Raw genomic sequence first — 26392 nt, 5'->3', positions numbered from 1 at the left:
ATGTCTGATCCTCCTCCAGACGAGGGAATGTTTTTGAGAGCTGTGCTATCGAAGTTGGTTGTGCTAGGGAAGATAGATATAGAGGAGCATGAGAGTTTGACGACCCCGTGTTCGATTTGTCTCGACAATCTCTATGGTTCTTCTTCGATACATGGTTCCGCCACACTGATGAACTGTTCTCATGTCTTCCATGAACGTTGTCTCTCGGATTGGCTTCAACGGCATGCCCCATGTGTCGGACTGTGTTGTACAATTGCTGAGTTTGGAAACACATGGGGATCGAAACTAGGGTTTTCATGTACTGATTTAGCAACGTGGGACACATGCGAGTCAAATTGTTAAAGTGTTATTTTGGTATTAAATTTAGAAACTGTAGTTTTACAATTGGAGTGGCTTCCAACATATTTTTCAGGGTTCTCAGTGATCATACTCTTTGTTTTTCTCTTGTAGACAAGACTCAAAACTACATAAAGTTTCTTAATATTCTTACCCTACAATTCCATCAAGAAATATTACTAGAAAAACGTATAGAATCACAAAGACGAAGAAAAACAAGAAAATCGTATGAGTCTTTGTGAAATGTAAACCAAGAAATATGTTTTAACCCAATTTCTTATGAAACAACAAAGAACAGAATCACTAGATTAGGCGATGCGGGTAACTGCAGCATGTATAGAATCAGCAAGTTGAGGCATTGTCTTTGAGCTTATGTCATGCTTAACCTCTTGAAATACACAATTCTCATTATAATGGATAAGCTTTTAAATGGACAAATAAATTTAACATCTAGCACAATTTTCTTTCTTACCTTGGAAATACTAATTCAATTTTTAGCATGTAGATCGAATCGTACTTATAATCTTGGGAGATGAATCTAGATCCTTAAATATCAATGGAGATTCATATCTAACATATATTCTAATATCAATTGAAAAATCAATACAATTAAAACATAATACAATACTAAAAGGGGGATATAATCAACATTCAGCCTATCCACGTCAGACAAAAAAATCAGCCAATCAGAGTTAGTCTTTTTACCACGTCATTTGAGCTGAGTTATTAAGGGTATTTTGTGTGGGCTTTGTTTTAACAATCTTCAGCCCAACCCCACCCTGTCGACAAACTCTTTTACGGCTCTTCACTTCGTCTTCTTCGTTCTCTGAGTTTAAGCGTTACTTTGAGCCTCTCCTGATCAGTCAATGATCAACCTTAAATTCTTCTAATTTTTTTTTGTTCCACCTCCCCTTGATCCTGCACCTGTAGAAAGCGTTGTATCTAAACCTAAATTCACTCAAAATCAAAAACCTACTTTGAAACTACATCCATGTCCACGAAATCCACCGGAAAATCTCAGATCCCCACTGACAAGACTCAAATCGCTGTCTATTTTAATGACATCTCACAGGACCAGCTCAGTCAGAGCTTCCATTTTGGTAAGTCCATTTCGGCGAGGCAAGAAACATTGCTATATGTTGGACCTTTATTGGGTTATAGAGCTCCTCCTTATCGATGAACAGGTATGATTTTTTACCGCTAATTTACTTCCGTAATTATTCTAAACCAGCCATCAATCGTACGGTTCCATTAATTGATTAAGCAGGTTACGGTGCGAGTGTGTGTTTTGGCAGGTCGGAGTGAAATTGATCCTTGGAGATGGCCAAGGCCTGCTGTCGAGGTGTAGACGGTTTTGGTAAAAAGTATTTCTTCTTCCTAGAGGGTTTCTGGTTTTCTAAAGATCATCACTCTAATTATGTTTTTAAGTACCTTCAAAACACTTAGGTGGGATTCATGTAAACAATTTGTTTTAAGTATGGTTTTGAATACATTGCTATTGATATAGGTTAACCAAAGTTGTGAGATGTTTAAGCTGTTTGATTTCTATTGCTGTCGCACAAACCACAAAACCCAACGTGGAGTTCATATAATGACGATGTAAGTGATAATTGTTTCTTTTTAAAATTAACTGTATACTATATGCTTCATATTTTCCTATATTAACTCATGTGCAAATTGTCGTAATCAATACGAGCTTTTCTCTGATGACATTACCAGCATATAATAGGAAGAGCTCGAGTTAGTTTTCTCTTACATGGCTCTAGGGAAAATGTGTTGCAGCTTAATATTGTTGAAGAGAGCGGGTTGAGTTTGGTCATTTGACATGAACAAGAATGAAATGTGTTTGGTTTTAATGTTAAGTTATTCAATTTTTCTTAGGAGCTCAAATCTGCTGAACGCCTGAACGCATCAAAAACATTCCCGTGGGAAAAGGGGCTCAATATGATGTGCCTCATGGTCGCATTGGAGATCTATAACAAGCAGCCGAGAAAGAGGTATGAAGTCTCATTTATCCATACCTTTTGAAACCTACCTTTTATAATCAAATACAAATCTGAAAATTCTTTGTTCATTTTAGGTTCTGGATGTTGGCTCAAATGTACCCGAAGAACAATAGGAACGAAGATACGAGAGTCTGGAAAACTCCTCAAATGGAAGGACTTATCGATAGCAATTCTAGAGTAAGAAAACGAACCACCAGTTTTTAGATCTTAAAATGAACGTTTATGTTCTGGTTTTTAACTCTTGATTTAAAGAATTGTTTTCATTTCAATTCATTTGTCTTCAGATATCATCAATGATCTAGATCGAAGTGGATATGGACAGTCAAGTTCTTGCAGCCGAGGCAGTCAACTATTGCTTGAGTTATTTCTGCAAGTTACATCTGAATATTTTTGAATATTGTGCTCAAGTGGAAACTCCATTATTCCACAGGAAAGCATTGCTCAACATATATTGCAGATCTTGGAGCTCGACAACCTTGAAGAGGTATATAATTTTAAGATCACTTTACACTCGAATCAAATATATAAAATAGTGCAATCTTCCAGTTCCATTTGGAACAAAGCAAAGCATAGTTGCTTTATGTGTTAATGTCACTTTTGTGTTTATTGTATGTGATGCATAAATGAAAATTACAAGCGGAAGCAAATGATGAGGCCAAGACTTCTCCGCGCTTATCTATATCACCAAACAAAACAGGTGAGTAAATAGTCATCATCATTATAATCTTCCATCAGCACAACATCGTTCATCCTCATGGAAGACAATCTCTCGGTGGCATATGTATGATATTAATAATGTCTGCTCTTGAAACTGCAACGTAGATTCACCAATGATATGGGACCGTGGAATGGACGTGGAATGAACGAATGTTCTGGTAACTTACAGTTTAATTACAAAATGTTTTATTCCTTTCAAATTATCTTTCAATAGAGCTGCACTGAGATATATGTACACTGTAACAACGTTTACTCTGTAGAAAATGTGTATATTAATGATGAGCATATGATGATACATGTATGGTATTACAGAATTTACTCTCTGGGAGGACGAACAGAGCTTGATGTGAGCAAGACACTGGAGCTCGAGAAGTTTTTGTGGATATCTTAAGTTTCTGTTTTGCTATGCCAAAGTTCAGTGTCAACTACTTATATCTTAGTTTCGTGCTGATTTCCATCATGTTTGGATCAGTATTTTCAAGATGTTGGATTATACCTTAGTAAGTACTAAGGAAGAAGCTGTTAGAAGGGAGGATGTTATGGGAAAACATTATCAGGTTTTTACTACTTTTCAAGTAAGAGAAATTATGGTTATGGATTTTTCATTCATGTTTGATGATAAGGTCTTTGTTCTTTATCTCTGTAGATTATAAAAGCAATCAGCCCCGCCTACGGATTGACTGAGCAGATGCTTCATGAGGCCAATGAGGAGATATTTACTTTTGGTTCTTAACGGCTGGGTAGCCATATAGATTAATATAAGATTAAACTTTATTTTATTCATTCTTTTTGTACCGTGAATTCTTTGGTGTAGAGGAAATGGACATCGTAAAGTGGTGCAAGCTGTGTGTTTATTTATTGTGGTCTAATACTTTAGATGTTGCTCATACCAAAATGGTAGTCAATCTATATATTGTTTAGAAATTTTGAATATTAGTATTTTTATCACTTTAACAAATATAAATCTACATAAATCTATTTCCATAACTTCAAAGAAACGAAACGAAACAAAAGTTTATCCACATTAGATATCAAGGTATTCAGTATACTAAAATAATTTAGTCACAACAACTATACAATATTCATCAGAATTAAAGTAAGAGCTTTAATTAAACAATCATGCAATAATATTAACAAAATAGCGGTAAAGAATATGATAATTATTATTTATTTTTCATTTGATAAATGAATTAAAGATTGAAAAATTGAGTATTCACACATATTAAAAAATTCATAAAATTTTGATTATAAATATATTATTTTTGTGTTTAGCTATTTCTCATAACTTTTAGCCAATTAAAATTTGGTAAACATAATTAATGTCTTCGGAGTTTACAATGTACTATTATTACATACAGTGAAAATGTAAATATTGATTTTTTAGAAACAAATTTGTTTTTTAAAATATGGATTATTTTAAAACAGAGGGAGTAAAATTTATTGGGTTCTATATTTTTTAGTTTGTTTATATGAGATGACGAAGTTGCTGCTTTCAGACAATTATTACTCATCAACAAACGGAAACAATTTTTTTTTCTTGAAACTTTAAGAGCATTAATGTATGATATATTTAAAACTAATTACAATAGTAAAAAAATATTAGTAATTAGGCATGGGACGGAACGGCTATCTCGAGAATTTTAGAATATGCGGATCCGAATCTTTATCCGACGAATCCATGTTTTTACTATCTTTATCCCGATCCGGAGTTAAATATCTGGATATTGGATATCCTTTCAAAAAAATTCATATCTGGTAGATATTCGGATTTGGATCCTGACAGTAAATATAAATAAAAAAATATTAACAAAGTTTTTAAAATAAAATTAATATTGATTGGAAGTGACGTAATAAGTACTAAGGAAGGATATTCGGATATCCTTCCTTAGTACTTATTACGTCACTTCCAATCAATATTAATTTTATTTTAAAAACTTTGTTAATATTTTTTATTTATATTTACTGTCAGGATCCAAATCCGAATATCTACCAGATATGAATTTTTTTGAAAGGATATCCAATATCCAGATATTTAACTCCGGATCGGGATAAAGATAGTAAAAACATGGATTCGTCGGATAAAGATTCGGATCCGCATATTCTAAAATTCTCGAGATAGCCGTTCCGTCCCATGCCTAATTACTAATATTTTTTTACTATTGTAATTAGTTTTAAATATATCATACATTAATGCTCTTAAAGTTTCAAGAAAAAAAAATTGTTTCCGTTTGTTGATGAGTAATAATTGTCTGAAAGCAGCAACTTCGTCATCTCATATAAACAAACTAAAAAATATAGAACCCAATAAATTTTACTCCCTCTGTTTTAAAATAATCCATATTTTAAAAAACAAATTTGTTTCTAAAAAATCAATATTTACATTTTCACTGTATGTAATAATAGTACATTGTAAACTCCGAAGACATTAATTATGTTTACCAAATTTTAATTGGCTAAAAGTTATGAGAAATAGCTAAACACAAAAATAATATATTTATAATCAAAATTTTATGAATTTTTTAATATGTGTGAATACTCAATTTTTCAATCTTTAATTCATTTATCAAATGAAAAATAAATAATAATTATCATATTCTTTACCGCTATTTTGTTAATATTATTGCATGATTGTTTAATTAAAGCTCTTACTTTAATTCTGATGAATATTGTATAGTTGTTGTGACTAAATTATTTTAGTATACTGAATACCTTGATATCTAATGTGGATAAACTTTTGTTTCGTTTCGTTTCTTTGAAGTTATGGAAATAGATTTATGTAGATTTATATTTGTTAAAGTGATAAAAATACTAATATTCAAAATTTCTAAACAATATATAGATTGACTACCATTTTGGTATGAGCAACATCTAAAGTATTAGACCACAATAAATAAACACACAGCTTGCACCACTTTACGATGTCCATTTCCTCTACACCAAAGAATTCACGGTACAAAAAGAATGAATAAAATAAAGTTTAATCTTATATTAATCTATATGGCTACCCAGCCGTTAAGAACCAAAAGTAAATATCTCCTCATTGGCCTCATGAAGCATCTGCTCAGTCAATCCGTAGGCGGGGCTGATTGCTTTTATAATCTACAGAGATAAAGAACAAAGACCTTATCATCAAACATGAATGAAAAATCCATAACCATAATTTCTCTTACTTGAAAAGTAGTAAAAACCTGATAATGTTTTCCCATAACATCCTCCCTTCTAACAGCTTCTTCCTTAGTACTTACTAAGGTATAATCCAACATCTTGAAAATACTGATCCAAACATGATGGAAATCAGCACGAAACTAAGATATAAGTAGTTGACACTGAACTTTGGCATAGCAAAACAGAAACTTAAGATATCCACAAAAACTTCTCGAGCTCCAGTGTCTTGCTCACATCAAGCTCTGTTCGTCCTCCCAGAGAGTAAATTCTGTAATACCATACATGTATCATCATATGCTCATCATTAATATACACATTTTCTACAGAGTAAACGTTGTTACAGTGTACATATATCTCAGTGCAGCTCTATTGAAAGATAATTTGAAAGGAATAAAACATTTTGTAATTAAACTGTAAGTTACCAGAACATTCGTTCATTCCACGTCCATTCCACGGTCCCATATCATTGGTGAATCTACGTTGCAGTTTCAAGAGCAGACATTATTAATATCATACATATGCCACCGAGAGATTGTCTTCCATGAGGATGAACGATGTTGTGCTGATGGAAGATTATAATGATGATGACTATTTACTCACCTGTTTTGTTTGGTGATATAGATAAGCGCGGAGAAGTCTTGGCCTCATCATTTGCTTCCGCTTGTAATTTTCATTTATGCATCACATACAATAAACACAAAAGTGACATTAACACATAAAGCAACTATGCTTTGCTTTGTTCCAAATGGAACTGGAAGATTGCACTATTTTATATATTTGATTCGAGTGTAAAGTGATCTTAAAATTATATACCTCTTCAAGGTTGTCGAGCTCCAAGATCTGCAATATATGTTGAGCAATGCTTTCCTGTGGAATAATGGAGTTTCCACTTGAGCACAATATTCAAAAATATTCAGATGTAACTTGCAGAAATAACTCAAGCAATAGTTGACTGCCTCGGCTGCAAGAACTTGACTGTCCATATCCACTTCGATCTAGATCATTGATGATATCTGAAGACAAATGAATTGAAATGAAAACAATTCTTTAAATCAAGAGTTAAAAACCAGAACATAAACGTTCATTTTAAGATCTAAAAACTGGTGGTTCGTTTTCTTACTCTAGAATTGCTATCGATAAGTCCTTCCATTTGAGGAGTTTTCCAGACTCTCGTATCTTCGTTCCTATTGTTCTTCGGGTACATTTGAGCCAACATCCAGAACCTAAAATGAACAAAGAATTTTCAGATTTGTATTTGATTATAAAAGGTAGGTTTCAAAAGGTATGGATAAATGAGACTTCATACCTCTTTCTCGGCTGCTTGTTATAGATCTCCAATGCGACCATGAGGCACATCATATTGAGCCCCTTTTCCCACGGGAATGTTTTTGATGCGTTCAGGCGTTCAGCAGATTTGAGCTCCTAAGAAAAATTGAATAACTTAACATTAAAACCAAACACATTTCATTCTTGTTCATGTCAAATGACCAAACTCAACCCGCTCTCTTCAACAATATTAAGCTGCAACACATTTTCCCTAGAGCCATGTAAGAGAAAACTAACTCGAGCTCTTCCTATTATATGCTGGTAATGTCATCAGAGAAAAGCTCGTATTGATTACGACAATTTGCACATGAGTTAATATAGGAAAATATGAAGCATATAGTATACAGTTAATTTTAAAAAGAAACAATTATCACTTACATCGTCATTATATGAACTCCACGTTGGGTTTTGTGGTTTGTGCGACAGCAATAGAAATCAAACAGCTTAAACATCTCACAACTTTGGTTAACCTATATCAATAGCAATGTATTCAAAACCATACTTAAAACAAATTGTTTACATGAATCCCACCTAAGTGTTTTGAAGGTACTTAAAAACATAATTAGAGTGATGATCTTTAGAAAACCAGAAACCCTCTAGGAAGAAGAAATACTTTTTACCAAAACCGTCTACACCTCGACAGCAGGCCTTGGCCATCTCCAAGGATCAATTTCACTCCGACCTGCCAAAACACACACTCGCACCGTAACCTGCTTAATCAATTAATGGAACCGTACGATTGATGGCTGGTTTAGAATAATTACGGAAGTAAATTAGCGGTAAAAAATCATACCTGTTCATCGATAAGGAGGAGCTCTATAACCCAATAAAGGTCCAACATATAGCAATGTTTCTTGCCTCGCCGAAATGGACTTACCAAAATGGAAGCTCTGACTGAGCTGGTCCTGTGAGATGTCATTAAAATAGACAGCGATTTGAGTCTTGTCAGTGGGGATCTGAGATTTTCCGGTGGATTTCGTGGACATGGATGTAGTTTCAAAGTAGGTTTTTGATTTTGAGTGAATTTAGGTTTAGATACAACGCTTTCTACAGGTGCAGGATCAAGGGGAGGTGGAACAAAAAAAAAATTAGAAGAATTTAAGGTTGATCATTGACTGATCAGGAGAGGCTCAAAGTAACGCTTAAACTCAGAGAACGAAGAAGACGAAGTGAAGAGCCGTAAAAGAGTTTGTCGACAGGGTGGGGTTGGGCTGAAGATTGTTAAAACAAAGCCCACACAAAATACCCTTAATAACTCAGCTCAAATGACGTGGTAAAAAGACTAGCTCTGATTGGCTGATTTTTTTGTCTGACGTGGATAGGCTGAATGTTGATTATATCCCCCTTTTAGTATAAAGATTTAGGATGATTTAGGATGATTACCATAAAAGATTAAAATACATAATTTAAAAGATTTAAATTATTGGTCACTAATAATAATATTATTACGTCACTTCCAATCAATATTAATATTATTTTATAATTTAATATTTTTACTATTTAATAATGCATAGACAAATTTTAAACGGTTTCAGTTTTAAAACAGTTATTAATCATTAATTTATAAAATTTACGTAAAACAATAATAATAAATGCAGGTGCATTATTGAACAAATTTGTTTGTTCTGATGTGTTTACTTATATGAAATTTTAATTCCTAAAATGTTTCGAATCTTATACAAAAGTAAAGTTTGCCAAACATAATAAAAGAAAAGTAATTCAAACTATCTTCTTAATTTTACTGTGATAGTCAGGTTACTCTTTTTCATTTCATATAATAGAAACTTATTTGAGATTAATATAAATAAAATTTTAAAACGATAAATAAAATTTTAAAACTAAATTTTCTCATTTATACAAAATATTTACAATGAAAGTAGAAATAGTAAGTTGCAATTGATTAAATAAACACAATTAATCTAAAATTAAGATGATAATTTACATGTGAAAAAAATATGAAAAAAAAAATTTAAAAAATATATTATCCGCGCGTAGCGCGGAAAAACGATCTAGTAAGCATAAAGTTGAACCCAACTTACTTGTTGGTTAAAAAATTTAAAAGTACTATATAATATAATTAATATCCCTACATTATCCTTAAGCCGAATGAATTTATATATAACAAAACCACCCTAAATTCTCCTCTTATTTATGGTAAGAATTGATGTCAAAAAAAATTATGGTAAAAATTTAAATGAGGTGATTATTAATGATATTTCTTATTAAGTGATATTATTTATAGTAACAAACATTAATGTCTCTAGATCTTAACTTATTTAACCAAAAATAATATTTTTAATTAGGTTGTTAACACATATCTTAGTTTCCCTCCAACGATTTAAATTTATATATTCACAATACTAATAAAAAAATATTTTGAAATATTCCTTATACGATCCGACATCTTTAAACTTATTCCTCAAACAATATAAATAACAAAACAAACTAATATTGTCATATATAAAATAAATTTTGGTTTTCTCTAATATTATTTTCTTCATTTTTTCAAATAGTAAAAAAATTGTGAAAGAATGCTATTCATGAACAAAAGGCCGAGTTAAATAAGATATCTGAGAACCAAGAAGGAGCATATCCACTACTCCCATGAGCTCTCCACCACGGTGGACATTTCTGGCCTCCCATAAACGGAGCAACCGGACTTAAACAATGGAGGAGTAGCGGCCCTTCTGCAGATCGGAGAGAAAGACTGAAACTTTAGCCATATCTTACAGTGGTAGTTTACTGGTTAGCTTAGAAGAATGAGAGGATGATTCTCTAATAAGGAAATCGTACCTTTCCAGAAATCACATTGAATAGGAATCGTGTGTGAGAGATTAATGGAGGGTTTTAAGATGATTATTCGTAACTGGTATGTTTCTGTCTATGAGGAAGAAGATGAAATAGCTATTACGAAGACCTAACCGACACAAGTTCTGGAGAGGCAACGAAGAAGAACACGGTCTCCTAACTGAAACGTGGCGCTTCATCTAAGGTGGAGACGACAAAAGGCCAGATATGATAATAAACCCAAACAAATTGCACAGAAGACCAAAGTAAAGACGAAGTCCAGCTTAGGAGGACACGCGCACAACTCTATTAATGAAACGCAGCGTACCAGCTTAGGAGGACACGTGGTGCGTCCAGAATCACTGAATTTCTGACGTGGATGGCTTAAGAGTGAGGGAAACACTATTATATATAAATATATATATATATATAGATATTAAATATCAGGTCACAGTAGAATTGCATACGTTAATTCGGTTTTTTTTTTAATTTTAAATCAGAACTAGATTTTAACCCGCACATTCGTGCGGATATTTTTTCATTTTATAAATATATTTGATATTATTATAAAGATTTTAAATATATAATTTACATTTTATTATTATATATTGTGTAAATCTATAATATTATTTTTTTATATTTCTTATTCGGTATTATTAATTACATGAATTTTGTTATTATATATTGTGTAAATGTACCAAATTTGGAAGATTACATGAATTTTGAATTTGTCTTTGTTACTATATTAATACATTATTTTATAAAAATAATTGAAATTTTGGTAATTTTTTCTAATTTTTTCAACAGATTTTGTTAAAATATTAAAAAGAAAAATTATATTTAAATTTGATTTTTCATTAATATTTTAAGTGAATTACAAAAATTTCATATTTTTCTAATAACATATTTTTAAATAGTATATGAACTAAAGGTTATTATATACTATATATTTTTGTATATAAACATTTAAAAAATATATTGTTGAGAGTTTCATAATAAATAAAAATATATTATATAGTTGCAGATATAAAATTTTAACCTATGTTAATAAATTTATTTTTGCATATAAATATTATATAGTTTAATGTTAACCCATTTTAACGATGAATGATAATTTATTTAAATGAAACAACTTTTAAAAAAATAAAATTTTGTCATATTTAATTCATATAGCACTTCTATTTTTATATAATACATAATATAATTATAGAATTTATAAAATAAATCGTATATAATTTTCATTTTTTCATTTTATAATAAATTTTAGCTAATATTAATTTTATAATAATATTATATTACTAATTACGAAATTAATTAATATATTATTTTATAAAAATATTTAAAATTTTAAGTAAGATTTTGTTAGATTCTTCTTCAACAGATTTTATCATACTTTAAAAGAAAATTCAAATTTATAGTTGATTCATTATTAATGTAAATAATCAAATATGTCATATTAACTAATTCTGTAAATGGTTCTACTATGACTTGTTAATGGTAGATAAAAATAGAACCCTAAACTAATAGATTAGATTGAAATACAAGCAAATATACAAATGATGAAGTCCGGTTACCATTTTTCATTGACGTCGTTCCTGGTTTAGGACAGTCTGAGCTACGGTTTCGATTAATTCATTCTGAGAAGCGAGAGACATAGTGAAATGTGCCTTCTTAATTGGTATGGAGCTCCTTCATTATGATGAACACATTGAACAGGTATGCACTCATTTTCGCTGATTGAAACTACTCGACGACATGGTTGTGTGATCCTGTTTATACTGATTTATGTTTCATCGATGCTGATTTAGTTTTCTGTTCTTTTCCACTCAAGGAGTTGTGTAAGGGATTTAGTTTGGGAACACTTTTCTTCCAGCCTAGATTCCCTGGTTCCGGTTTAGGTATTACAAGTATTTGCTCGGTTTGGTTTAATGATGTGGTGAGGCCCTATTTTTGTTGCATATGGCGACATCATCTGATTGCTTTCATCTATTTTCTACCTTGTGAGAAATAGTATTTTTTGGCCAGATTGATTGAGCTTATAATCATAATTTTGTTTCCTCATGTGGTCGTAATGTTCATTTATATTTCAATTTTTAAAAAACAAACTTTTTCGGAAGGAAGTTAAATGCAATAAATATTGAAGATTCTTTCTGAATCTCCAAAAGATAATTTTCTCAGCAAACTCTTAAAGATGCTCCCAAAGTCTCAGATATGCGATACTCTGTGTAATCCATTGAAGGAGACATGATGGATTAACTGATGATGAAATTACCGAAAAAACTCTAGAGGAAGATGAAATTTTTTTTTTTTTGACATCGAAAGCTCCATATTTTATTAAGAAACTGCCAAGAGGGTGGCCTCTGGAGCCATCCAGCTTGGGAGTTGAGAGTTTACATGGGAGAAGCAAAAGCCTCGAGACCGAGCTCCCTTAGCAAGGTGGTCGGCTCGGAAGTTCATAGTACGAGGAATAAAAGATATAGAGCAAAAAGTAAACATAGAACGAATAAGATGGAAATCATCAAATTCAGCCAACAAAGATGGCCAGTTGTCTTCTTCATCTTCTTCGAGTAGATTGACCAGTTGAAGGCAGTCCGTCTCGAAGGTCATTGAGCTATGGTCTAACTGGATAGAGGATTTCATGGCCCACAGCAGAGCTTGGAACTCCGCATGCATGGGGGTTAAGACTTGGTTACTAGCAAATGAACCAGAAGTCGTCATCCCATCCTCGGTCGTCAGGACCATTCCTCCACCAAAAAATTTGTCTTCTTTGTGCCAGGAGGCGTCAATGGAACATACAGGGCGAGCGTGTGTGGTCGTGATGGTGCTGGCCGGGGTGATTCCATCATCATCTTCATCGTGGATTTCTTCTATGGCTTGTGCTACACGCCAGCTTTCGGCCTCGGCTTTGGCGGTCTGGATAGTCTCCAGCGGAGAGATATCTTTGCCATTGAAGGCTTTGTCGTTCCGAGCTTTCCATATGTACCATATTACCCATGGCACGTTGTTGATAATTGTATCCTGCAAACCATAGTCTTTCGCTCGCCACAAGACATGATCCAGGTTACTAAGTATCGATGTGCACGGGAATAAGCCCGGAAAGTGGGGTATGTCGGCCAGAGCCCACGCTTGCACCGCAGGCGGGCATTCGAAGAGCAGGTGGTTGCGCGTTTCTTCCTCCGCTCCGCATCTCGGGCATGAACGCTCATTTCCGCAGTGCCGATCTACGAGTGAACTGCAGACTGGTATACAATTGGATAGCGCCTGCCAAATGAATTGTTTTATTTTGTTCGAGGTTTTGAGTGTCCAAACTCGGGCCTGCAGGGCCATGGCGCTTGGTTCCAGGACAGGAGCAGGTTCGGAAGCATCCATTGTTTCCATGGCCAGAGCATACCCAGTTTTTACAGAGTAGACTCCTGACTTGGTGTGGCTCCAGCAGTACCTTGTTCCACGAGAGGATCGCGTAGGTTTAAGACTCTGGATGAGGGGGATATCCTCGGGGGCCACTAGTTCGCGCAGGAGGTCTAGCTTCCAAGCTCCCGAGTTTGGCTCCAGCAAGTCGACAACTCGGAGTGCGGGGTTGAAAGAAGGGCCGCAAGGAATGGCTGGGCGCGCCGGTTTTGTGGGAATCCAAGGGTCTGCCCAAACCAGAGTGCTATGTCCTGTTCCGATCGTTTTACGAAGGCCTGCCTTTAGCAGAGGCTGCGCTGCCATAAGGCTTCTCCATACATACGAGGGATTGCTGGCCTTGTTGACATCAACTGGGTTTGAGAGGCGGTAGTATCGTCCCCTGAGGACTCTTGCCAGGATAGAATCTGGATATTGTATGAGTCTCCACAGCTGCTTCGCAAGTAATGCGAGATTAAAGTTTTTAAGATCTCTGAAGCCTAGTCCTCCTTTATCTTTCGGTAGGCAAATCTTTTTCCAAGCTATCCAGTGGAGGCCGCGGTTATTATCTTTCGTGCTCCACCAGAAGCGAGATATAGCACTTGTGAGTTTCCGAATAATTTCTTGAGGTAGGAGGAAACAGGACATAACATATGTGGGTAACGCCTGTGCTACTGATTTAATCAGTACTTCCTTTCCTCCCTTGGAGAGAAGCTTTGCAGACCAAGAGTTAATTCGATTTTGGAGACGATCTTGGATGAAGGCAAAAGCTTGCTTCTTGCTTCCGCAGATCTTCTCCGGGAGGCCCAGGTAGACTCCCATACCGCCCTCCTTCACTATCCCCAAAGTTCGTTTTATCTCCAACTTTACTTCCGGTGGGACTTTGTTACCGAACAAGATAGAAGATTTTTCGACATTTAACTGCTGTCCAGACGAGCATCCATAAGTGTTGATAATCTTCATAAGCTCCGCACATTACGAGGTTTCGGCTCTACAGAAGAAAAGGCTATCGTCTGCGAAGAGGAGATGGGAGATTGGTGGGCTACCTCTCGCTATTTTCAGACCAGTGATCCTTCCTTCTCTCTCCGCTCCTTGTATCTGAGAGATGAGTGCTTCCGTGAGGATTATGAACAGGAAAGGTGAGAGAGGGTCGCCTTGGCGGATCCCTCTAGACGGGGATATACTTCCTTTTGGCTCTCCATTCAAGAGGACTTGATAAGAGACAGATGATATGCACAATTTGATCCAAGAGACCCATTTAGCCGAGAATCCTAGCTTGAGGAGTAAGGCCTCGAGGAAGGACCATTCAACTCTGTCGAAGGCTTTGCTCATATCCGTTTTAATTGCGACAAACTTAGCTTTACAGCTTGGGTTCGTTCTTAAGGCATGGAAGACTTCATGAGCCACCAGAATGTTATCTGTAATCAGTCGTCTTGCTACAAAAGCTGACTGAGTCTCTGAGATCAAGCTGGGGAGACAACGTTTAAGACGTTTGCTCAGGATCTTTGAGATGACTTTGTAGCTTACGTTGCATAAACTGATTGGACGGAATTCAGTCATCTCGCTGGGGCGGTCGGTTTTTGGAATGAGGCAGATGTTGGTTTGGTTCAGACGGGGGTCCAAGATATTGTGCTGGAAGAAATCCTTCACTGTTTGCCTCATCACTTCCGCCGTTATACCCCAATATTTTTGGAAAAAAAGACTGGTCATGCCGTCGGGTCCCGGAGCTTTATCAGGATTGATATCAAAAACTGCTTTACGGATCTCATCGTCTGATGGAATTTGCGTTAAAGCAGCATTCATGGCCGGGGTGACCTTAGCTGTTATATACTTTAAAGACTCCTCAAAAGCCGAGGGATCGGAGGAAGTGAAGAGTGTTTGAAAGTATCCTGTGGCTACCTGCTCAAGCTCGTGTTCAGTTTCCGCCCAGGTCCCATTTGTCCTTTTGAGTTTAATAACTCTGTTCCTGGCTCTTCTCTGTTTCGTCGTAGCATGAAAAAACTTTGTATTTTGGTCACCTTCTCTCAGCCAGTTTGCTCGGCTCTTTTGTTTCCAGTATAGTTCCTCATCCCGAAAGGCAGTACAGAGATTCCATTTTAGGTTGAGGATCGCTTCCTGGGTGAAGGTGTCGTCCACTTGAGCTTGCTCTAGTTGGGTCTTGATTTCTTCTTTTTTTTTTTGCAGCATTTGAGGGGTTGTTTCGTTTCCAACGGGAAATAAAGCTGCGGCAGCGAGCTATTCTTTCATGGAGATCTTCCCGGCAGAAGAGAGAGGGATCGTTCCAGCCACGGAGAATTGAGTCCCGGAAGCCGTCTTTCCCTATCCAGCGCTTGTCGAACTTAAAAGCTCTTTTGGCGAGATTTTTCACAGAGAGAAAGCGTGTGAGTATCGGTCTGTGGTCGCTGCCCCATAGGCGGAGGTATTCCACATTCGTGTGGGAGAAGGAATGATGCCAGTCTTCATTTCCAACAGCTCTGTCTAGTCTACATTGAACCTTTCCAGATGCCCTGTTACCGACCCAGGAGAGGGAGTTTCCTTTAAAAGGGAAGTCAATCATTCCGCAGTTTGCTAGCATGGCTCGGAAAGGGATGAAAGTTGAGTCTGGGCGCCTGCGACCTCCTTTTTTTTTTGAGGTTAGAAGTTATTTCATTGAAGTCCCCAAGCATCAGCCATGGTCCAGATCGAACAAGACTCATACGAGTGAGGCGTTCCCATACATTTTCTCGGTACTCAACGACCGGATCACCATATACAAAGGTTATAAAAACTTTCTGCCCTTCAATGGTGGCCTCAATATCAATCATGCGATTATTGGAGTAAAGAACAGTAACATCAAAAGAATCCAAATAAAAAAGAGCGAGTCCACCGCTTCTGCCCTCGGGTTCCACGGTGAACAGTTTATTATAACCAAATTCAAACTGAAAGTCTTGCAGAAAAGAAAAATTGTTTTTTGTTTCAGATAAAAAGAGAAAAGAAGGAAGAAAACAGCGGTGCAGTTCCCGGAGATGTTGTTTTGTCAGATAGGCTCCGGCACCCTGACAATTCCACGCTATTGCACTCATATCTTCTTACTGGGTGGTTTCTGGGACACCACCGAACCTGAAAGAGACAAAGTTTTTTTGCGTGAAGCAGAAGGGAACACCTCAGTACGAGGGACCATAGTCGAAGAAGATGATTGTTTTTTACCCAGTGCCGTCTTCTTCTTGGGGGATGCTCGGCTTAAGAGAGATAAGAGCTTCTTTGATGCATTTGATCCCTTAATGTCTGAGGAGCGAGGGCTTTTCTTTTTAAGCAGACCTTTTGGGACGTAGGGGGGCTGAGCCTCTGAGGTGGGCTCATGTGGGGGTAGGATAGCCTTCTCCTTTAAGGGTAGTTGGGCAGGGGGAGCAGCTTTCGTGATCACAGCATTTGCTGGAGAGAGTTGAGATATGGCCTCGATTTTTTCTGCATCACGGTCAGGAGAGTCTCCAAGTAGATCATCATTATCAATATCTAACATATTCTCATCCATTTCCAAGCGTTCCGTCTCTAAGATTAAATTATCCACCTCAGCCAGTTCTACTTCATTCAAAGGGATATCTAAGTCCCGAACTTGGCTCATCTCTAGATCCATGTACTTATCACTATGTTCCAGAGAGGAAGAGCCATACCTTTTGCTGCGGCCTGAGTTATGCTGGGGTTGCTCAGAGGGTTCAGAGATGATCAGCTTTGCGCTTCGGTTTGCTGAAGCGATGAGTTCTGCCGTGTTCTTTGATGTGGGCGAGTCAGTGGCAACAGCTTTGCCTTTGAGTCGACGGGATTTTTCCTCCTCTGTTTCGGCAAGGCCTGTACTTGCTCCCCTGTTTACTGCACATTCTCCTGTTTCCAGGGAGACACGGGTGTCAGATATTGTCTTTTGCGAGTCCTCAGTGGCTCGTGGCTTTTCCGTGCGATCGTGCTGAACATGACGAGACACATAGTTGATGGTGGCTCTGGCGTTTGCGCCTTTGTTGTTGGCGTCTCTGTTCCGCGAGTCCTCGAGGCTGTGTCTTTGTCGCCATTCCAAAGTGGGAGTGATTCTTGACTGAGACACTTCCTTTCTAGAGGTGTATCTAGAGTGAGTGTGAGTGTGCTCTTTGTTTCGACCTCTAGTTCGGTATAAATCCTCGTCACTTTTCCTCGGTACCTCTAGTCTGCTCCACACTTCTTTGCCTTGGTGGGATTGTCGGCCGTCTTGACGGCTGGAGTTTCTCATGTCTCGTCCTTGGCCTCCACTGTTCCGCATATCCCGAGCATCACGTGTTGATAGGGATATTGAGGTACTCTTTCTTTGCTTATCTTCTCTGTAAGAGCCGCTGTTCCTTGAAATTGCTGATGGACTATGGTAACGCTCATGCATAGGGGATCGAGGTCTCTTTAGTGGGTTACCCGCAGCGTATCCTTGAGGGCCGTGAAGGGGGGGCCGAGGGTTGTCACTGTTGGCATGCGCTTCTGCTCTCTGTTTACGTTTGAACTCCCTTTCAGCTTGCGTGAGCAGAGGACATGTATTCTCATCATGGGAGATGAGTTTGCAGGTGAAGCAATAGCGATGGAGACCCTCATAGATAAGGGTAACTTTGCCGATATCACCGTTGGGAAAGCCAATGCGACGTTCGAACTGGAGGGGTTTGTCCGCCTCAATTGAAACTTGGATGCGCGCTTTCTTTTCATCGATGAGTAGTTTCTTCCCCAAGGCATTCGCAATTTCCGTGAAGGTCTTGTCATTCCAGAAATGTACTGGGACTCCCGTTACACCAATCCAGAAAGGTATTGTATTTGGGAAATTTTCGCTGGTAAATGGTTCCCAGCGTTCAAGAGCAAAACTCCATTGATTGAAGTGGCAGGGGCGTTTGTTCAACACCATCATGAGGTCCGCCTCCTTATCGAAGTCAAACTGGAAACGTCCGTTCCCCAAGTTCAGCCCACGGACTCTTCCTTCTACATTCCAGATTCTTGGGCGGGGAAGAAGGTTGATTAGCGCATCAATGCTGCGTCCACGAAGGTGAAAGACGCGTCCGATAAGGGTGAGGCGGAAGCGCTCCTTTGCGTCGTTGATATCACAGTCTGGGATACGGATGATGTCATCTTCAGGGTTTATCGCACGGTGAGGGTCTTTGGAGGATCCTCCTTTGCGCACAACAAGAGATAATTGACTCATATTAGTACGAGAAACAGAGGAGAACTTAGCACACGCTAGAGGGATGTGAATAAGAGACTCGAGAGGGATGTGTGTCGTATTTGGGAGAGGGGAGGGTTGCTTAAAACAGCGTAGATATCTAGGGTTTTGCTTGCTTGGGCGGTGGAACAAGATCTTACCTTAATCGGAGGACGTTTAATGAGAGAATATACTGTAACTTGGCAAAGAAGCCAGAGAGGAAAACTTCGATTCTGCGAGAGATGGGAAATCTGGGAAGCACAAGGAGTGTTGGTAGTCTCCCTTGCGTCCCGAGAGCCTGGAGAGATGTATTAGATCGTCGCCGGGGGTCTGATGGAGGCGGGGAAAACGCAGATCTCTGAGTCGCCCTTTGTGTCGCCTAACCCTAGCGGCGCCATCGTTTCTTTTTAGAGGAAGATGAAATTATCTATGCTTTTTTGATGTATCATTTGAAAATACCAATATTTGGGCTACCATTTTCCTGCAAGAACACCCTCAGATTCTACTGAAGGTAAAGGTAAAATGAGAATATATGTTTTGATAATCCTTTTCCATTTCTTTTTACAAGCTTGAATAGTGGTTTTCGTTGTACACAGGGATAACAAGATCCGATTGTTAAAAATTGAGCATCATACCCAAAATTTGACTCTTAAACAGACACGTAAAATGGACTACCTTTCAGGCGCCTCATAGCAAAACAAGTTTAAGGCGGTTCTAAACTGGTATAATTTGTTTCACTGTCTCTTACTGAATAAAAAGAGGCTTTTTTATGGGGTTATTGACGAGACACTTTAGAGTAATAACATTCTCTCTATGGTCCAGGAAGCAAAACGTGATGGCCAAATAAAGGTCCGTCTATGCTCATAGCCTGAATGGAACACAGTAAATCATCTTCAAACTCTCTTGTTTATTCATTTTTCATGTTTTTTGTATTCAGGCAATATCATACAAAAAGGCTGGAAGGTTCTCACTTTGTTCAGGTGCGTTCACCTGAATCCTGAGATTTACATGGATCCAAAGAAGTATCGACCTTCGGGATGGGAGGAATGTAGATATAACAGATTTGTGGTGCATTCAACAATTAAAATGTCTTTGTGATTTGTAGTTGATGTTGCAAAAGAGTAACTAACATGGTCAGGTTCATTCTACAGGGATACATGCCAAAACCAGGTACATTCCTTCGTTTTTGTTTAGGAAGCGGTCTTTGTCCCGGGAAAGATTTTGCCATGCTCGAGATTTCCATTTTTCTTCATCTTTAACCACTGAAGATGAGTTTAACTACACTGTCGTTGAAGCTGTGGGTTATGAGTTCAAAACTATCCAGCTGAATTAGCTGGTGAGAAGGGTTTTGTCTTGCTTTGATCCTAAGAAATTCTCTATAGCCGTGCACTAGAGTTTTGGAGTGAACGCTTACAAGCCGGAAATTAGTGTATACTTGGAAGATTAGGGGTGCAGAGAGAGGACATTTAAGTCTCTAGGAGAACAGATTGGACCAGTGATGTATCATACTGATAGGATACAAGGCACGTGGAAAGGAGCTGGTACATGCACGATAAGAAGAAGAGAAGGCAGTTACTTTCAAGAGAAGAGTATAAATAAGAGGGAGGATTGTTATTGAGAGTTAGTTGGTGAGTCTTGGGCTTGCTTCTCTACTGCAAGCAAGATTGTAATTGGCTTAGTACTCTGGTTTGTAGAGGCTAAGAGAGGGAGGTTGGGCGGTTATTCATCAAATATACATCATTGTTCTATCACATACGTTTGAGAAGCTTGGCAAGTAGTGTGTGTCACTTAGATCTACCTTGACGTGCGACTGGAGCAGCAGTAACAAAAGAACATGAGGGGATCTAGCAGAACTTTATCTAAACTATTTTTGAGCTCTCTGTAGTTGATCAAAAAAAAAAAGAGCTCTCTGTTTTTGAGGTAATGAATAATGATTTATGAAGTTGAGGTATTCCTTCACAAGCATGTGTGTTGTATTTTCGTACTCTACAGTCTACAAGTTGGCTTTAATGTATGGAATACGATTATGATTTATCGTTTTTTGATTACTTATATGTGTCTTTTCTTTAGTTATCGAGCATTGAATGAAAAAAAAACAGGATAATATACTTGGATCATACTCCAGCGGTATTAATCTTGAAGTTTAGCATCTGCACAAATCAAACAAGCATTAGTTCCTTACTAACACATGTTCTTCTTTTGGGTTCACATCATCTTCAAAGTCATTAGCTTCCTATCAATAGTGCAACCTGCACTACCAAAGATCTTAACTCATATCTAACAAAAAAATAAAATTTTGAACTGAATAGAATTATTAGGATATTGAAATTTGAAAACTTATGTTATTTATTAATAATATTACCTATTTAAAATAGAATAATTATACATGTTTAACCATTTGTGAGTATGTATTCCTCTATTAATAAATTTAGAAATAATTATTTATGCACTTCGTTGTTATGTTCGGCTTAACAACAATGTGAACTTAGGCTTGGAAAAAAAAGTGTTGATTAGTTTTACCTTTTTTCTACAAGTGTAATAAAAAAATAAATATTGATTAGTTTTATGGCGATTCTCCCAAATATATGTTTGTAAGTTTCTCTCACACAAAGAGTTTTCAACGAGAAAAATAAGACACTTCTACTCCTTGATATATATATATATATATATATATATAAATAATAAAAATAATAATGTATATTTTTCTAATAATTTTCGAATTATATGTTTTTAATACGAAATTTTTATTAAAAACATTTTGAATCTTTTTTTCAAAAAGAAAAATATTTTTTTTCTAATTTTCCTTCTGAAATTCGAAAACAATTTTGAAACTATTTTTGAATATTTTTTCAACTTTTAAATTTTTGTTTATTGTTAAAAAAAAATTTACCCGACAACTTAACTCTAAATCCAAAGTCTAGGGTTAGTTAACCTTAAGGTTATTAAAGTATATTTACTCTTCAACAAAATTCCTTTTAGTCACTTTCTTCTTTAGAAGCTATTTTATGAAAATAAAATTAAAAGGGTTATCCTACAAAGTTTCTCTTAGTTTTATGTAAAATACAAATATATCTTTTCGAAAGACAAGTTAAATTTGCTAAAACCTCACTAAAAGAAATATTATGAGAACAAAAACACAAGTCAGAGTTTCAAGTTTATTATTCATTTCGTACATGTACTTTACTCAACAAATAATTATAACTAAATGAAATTTTCCAAAAAGAATATGATAGTTAGGAGTACTAATCACTAAACATCTAAACTTATACAAAATGCTCAACGCAAAGTAAACCAAATAATATTTAATAACAATGTGATCAGTGAAGAGGTAAACCAAAAACCTATGATCAAATGATCATAGTTTTCTGATTTTAAAAATGTGAACAATGGTATAGTAAAAATATTTCTTTGTGTGCTTGAGTCAATGAAAGATGTTATAGTTGCTTACAAATCATTGAAAAATTTGAATATCTATAAGATTTTAAGTTATCATGTTGGTCTTAAACACTAATCCCAAAATATATAAATACTTACATGAATTAGCCATATACAATATTTTTTCAAAAATAATCAAAATAATGCAGTGAAATTAGTAATGGTCATAACACCATTAAGAAGATTTTAATTCAACAAATATAGAGAAATTAAATGAAGTTTCAAATGAAATGAAAAAGATACAAAAAAATTATATCATCTTCTAATTTATAAAGTTAGGAGAGGCAACGACAAAAAAACAAAAAACAACAAACTATATTACTCCTCTTTAGTGTGTTAATTATCGAAACCAATTTGGTTTCATTATACCAATCATGGAGCCTCATGAACCATCTCCGATTCAGACGTCATCTTCTTCAATCCCACCGTCACTCTCCGATCCTCATGTGAATCTGTTATATGTTCATCATGCGGATCATGCTGGTATTTCTCTCGTCTCTGAGAAACTTAGCGGTCTTGGCAATTTCAATTGCTGGCGTAGATTGATTGTGGGAACCGAAATTCACACCGTCGATTTCCGTTTAAATAAGGAAACTAGGAAAACCCTAATTTCCCAGAGGACCCGGATATCTGCTAATTACCACACGTCAAGCAATCAGAACACGAGAATAACAACGATAAAGTATAAGAAATCGAAAAGAGAGCAACGAAGATCTTATTCCGAATTTGCGTATGAGCGTTTACAACAAGGTATAAGCCTGGGCTCGAGAGCTGTCGGCGAGATTCCTAGTTCTAGCAACCCTAAGACGGCTAAACTTAATTGAGTCGCAGCTCGAAATAACAAAAACGGAAAATTGCCTAAATCGCTCTAAGTGTTAAGTTTGCTCTGAAAAATTTCTCCTCCTTGCTCCTTGCCTAGGACTCCTTATATACTAGCTCCAAGGTCGGTTTACGCTTTTACTCTTCTGCCCTTAAGCCGTCATAGCATAAAAATGGAGATATTCTATTTTTCCCGGTCTTCACAATTATCTTCAAAACTTTCGTATTTATCCGCGGAAACTTGACATTTATCCTTCCTTGTGGGCCAAGCGTAAACCATGCTGTGGTTTACGGGCTTTTGGTTAGGAAAATCATAGGATGGGCCTCGAGTCGTGTTTTAGGTCTCTTTGGGCCGTCTTCCGACTCGACACGTTTACTACGAGTTTTCCGCGGTTTCTAATCCGCGAGGTTTGATCGATGAATTAGAATGGCCGGAACATGGACTGAGCTTGCTACGGTCTTCGGGAGATAGCATTCGAAGGTTTTGACGAGAATGCAAGAACTGGTGTTGTACCGACGTTCTGAAAGGTTCAATCGCTACACAGCGACCGAACTTTGGCTCGAGCCCGGTCGCTTCGTAGCGACCGAGCGGGACGAACGCTCGGTCGCTACGTAGCGACCGAGCTTTGGCTCGAGCTCGGTTGCTACGTAGCGACCGAGCGGGACGATCGCTCGGTCGCTACGTAGCGACCGAGCTTTGGCTCGAGCTCGGTCACTACGTAGCGACTGATCGGGACGATCGCTCGGTCGCTACGTAGCGACCGAGCTTTGGCTCGAGCTCGGTCGCTACGTAGCGACCAGAAGGCGTGCATGCGTGGCGAACGAGCTTGGTTCGTTTGGTTTTAATCCCGAAGGATACTTCTTTGTAAAAACTTCGTATTGGTTATTTTTACGAAAATTACATCTTTCCTTTTACTATCTCTTTCGGAAATACGATCTCCGAAGATTTTCGGGTGGTAATTCCGTCGTAACCGTTTTTGACCCCAACATTGATGTTAATGGCCTTAGGTGCTAGAAATAAGGCAGTGTTTGTTGACGGAACGTATCCTGAGATGGTTAACAATGCACATATAAATACTGATTGTATACGGTTACATTTTTCATTAAGTGAAACATACAGTTTGAAATCCCTAACAAGCTTTACTCTTTCTCTCTTCATCACCATCTTCATCGAGCTTGAGCTCGAGCTTCACTAGCTCTAATAGAGGAGAGACTGATCTCATGACAGAGTTTCTCTTAGCTTGTCCTGGTTGCATTAGAGATGCTAACGTCAATGAACCGCTCTACACATCGCGGTTTTAAACGACAGGTATGAAGAGCTTGAACTGTTCTTAGGATGGGTTCAGAGACTGCGTCAAGCAGACGCTGAATCGCTAGAGATGCATTTTTTAAACAAACGTGACCAAGACGGTAACACAGCCTTGCACCTAGCAGCATATCACAACAGATTCAAAGCAGTGAAGCTGTTGGTAAAATGTCATGCGGTTAACCTAAACGTTCATAACCGGATCGGTTTAACAGCTCTAGATGTCTTACAGAACCAGGGGGAACATCAAACGAACAGAAACATCGAAAACATTGTTAGAAAATCGGGAGGTAAGACCGGAAACTCTCTGCCAAAACCCAAGAAAGTGTCGGAAATCTTGAGAACTCCGATTGGTTTCACAGAGCATTTGTTCACACTGACAGTACGGTACAAGAACCAGACATCAGAAGGAACACGAGCTGCGCTTCTAGTGATAGCTGCACTAATAATCACAACTACTTATCAAACAGCTTTGCAGCCACCAGGCGGTGTATACCAAGAAAATGCAGCTGAGGAAAGCAAGAAGAGTGTTGGTACTATAGTGATGAATCATAAATATTTCTATGTTCTCCGGAATGTGAATAGTATGGCTTTCGTTGGAGAAGTTTTCATGGCGTTATGTTTGTTACCAGCTGGTGAAGGCTATGTATGGTGGTTCATGTGGATTGCAGTGCCCTTATATGTTTCTTACTTGGTTTCAATGTCGGTTATATCTCCAGATACAGTGTGGTATTTCTCTACTAGTGCGGTCTCCGTATTGATCATTATTGCTGTGTACATGGTTGTGTATTCCGTGCGCTGGAGGCGGTCTAAGAAGAAGATACCTGGAACCACAAGTGATTTGATTTTTGAAGGCTTGACAACATTAGATTTAGCTAAAGGAGTTGAATGTAGATGAAGTGAGTTCTGTAGCTTTCATTTTATGCAATATTGTTTCCATTATAACGTTATACTAGGTAATAACCCGCGCCTTGCGCCGGATGTGATTAATAAATTCGTTATTTTTAATAAAAAAAAATATTAAATCTGTTTAATCTGGATACTGGTTCGGTTTTAAGTTTTTTATTTGGTTTTTAATCTTCTAAAATATAACTATTATTTTAAATTAATATTCATTTTAGTTTATTCGATTAAAATGTTTGATTTTTTGGTTTTTTTCAGGTAAAATCCAAAAATTAATATTATTTATTTATTTTCATGTTATGAATTTTAGATAGTCGTCATGTCGAACCAATAGTTTCATATTATAGTTTTCTAAACAGATAATAGTTTAAGAAAAGAAAAGAAAATTATTAAGACAAATAATTTCACTACAATTTGGTCGGTAGTGAAAGAAGCATTAAGAAAAAACATTTCAACTTTCAAAAAAATTAGATACTTCAGTTGTGGTGAATACTTAGTTATAAAGTGCTCACATCAAGGAGCACATGTATGTGTATGTAAAAAGTATATAAAATTAGTTGACAAATATATAACGATATTGTTAACTAATATTAAATGACATTTTTGTTCAAAATAATACATGAAAGATAAAATTAAAATTAATTTAAAATAAAAAAGGCCTTGACATTAGTCATTTTTCAATCGAATATCTGGGTATTTGGAAGCATTCGTATTGATTCGATCTTTAGCCACCTAGATATTCGGTGACTCGGATATCCGAAATATTTTAGAATTTTAAAGAATATCCGATTTGATCCGTAAATAAAATAAATTTTTAAAAATAATTGAAAAAATTATTAATAACAGTGTATTATAAAAATAAAACATTATTTAACTTTTTAAATTCTAGTACCTAATATAGTAAATTTAATTCATAAAAATATAATATATATAACGTATATATAATTCTTTACATATATGTATATATATGCATATAACATATCAAATTAGATATATGTTCCTAAAAGTATTGGTATTTATGATTTGCTTCTTTTT

General features: G+C 36.5%; 2 long non-coding RNA genes and 1 pseudogene across 12 annotated transcripts; 2 read left to right on the top strand and 1 right to left on the bottom strand.

Annotated features, from left to right (window-relative positions):
• Positions 1-1126: 1126 nt before the first annotated feature.
• LOC125578348 lies at positions 1127-3990 on the top strand. 6 transcript variants are annotated; one of them, XR_007316442.1, is made up of 10 exons: positions 1179-1520; positions 1604-1700; positions 1844-1935; positions 2218-2333; positions 2417-2519; positions 2627-2702; positions 2773-3039; positions 3165-3217; positions 3372-3616; positions 3706-3990. It is a non-coding gene; the product is annotated as an uncharacterized LOC125578348 (long non-coding RNA). The 6 variants fall into 6 exon arrangements; XR_007316444.1 differs by having other exon boundaries at positions 1127-1520; positions 2627-3039; positions 3372-3634; positions 3683-3990; XR_007316443.1 differs by having other exon boundaries at positions 1129-1520; positions 2627-3039; positions 3372-3634.
• A 1883-nt stretch (positions 3991-5873) lies between these two features.
• Positions 5874-8771, bottom strand: LOC125578347. Of its 6 annotated transcripts, XR_007316434.1 has the most exons (10): positions 8344-8769; positions 8164-8260; positions 7929-8020; positions 7531-7646; positions 7345-7447; positions 7162-7237; positions 6825-7091; positions 6647-6699; positions 6248-6492; positions 5874-6158 (listed from the first exon to the last, which is right to left on the bottom strand). It is a non-coding gene; the product is annotated as an uncharacterized LOC125578347 (long non-coding RNA). The 6 variants fall into 6 exon arrangements; XR_007316437.1 differs by having other exon boundaries at positions 5874-6181; positions 6230-6492; positions 6825-7237; positions 8344-8771; XR_007316436.1 differs by having other exon boundaries at positions 6230-6492; positions 6825-7237; positions 8344-8771.
• A 13932-nt stretch (positions 8772-22703) lies between these two features.
• On the top strand, positions 22704-25445 carry LOC106394169 (annotated as a pseudogene).
• The last annotated feature ends 947 nt before the right edge of the window (positions 25446-26392 follow it).

Source organism: Brassica napus, chromosome A9 (genome assembly GCF_020379485.1).
Source record: "Brassica napus cultivar Da-Ae chromosome A9, Da-Ae, whole genome shotgun sequence".
Lineage (NCBI taxonomy): Eukaryota > Viridiplantae > Streptophyta > Magnoliopsida > Brassicales > Brassicaceae > Brassica > Brassica napus.
The sequence above is the reverse complement of the archived record's forward strand: the minus strand, read 5'-3'. Positions and strand labels throughout refer to the sequence as shown.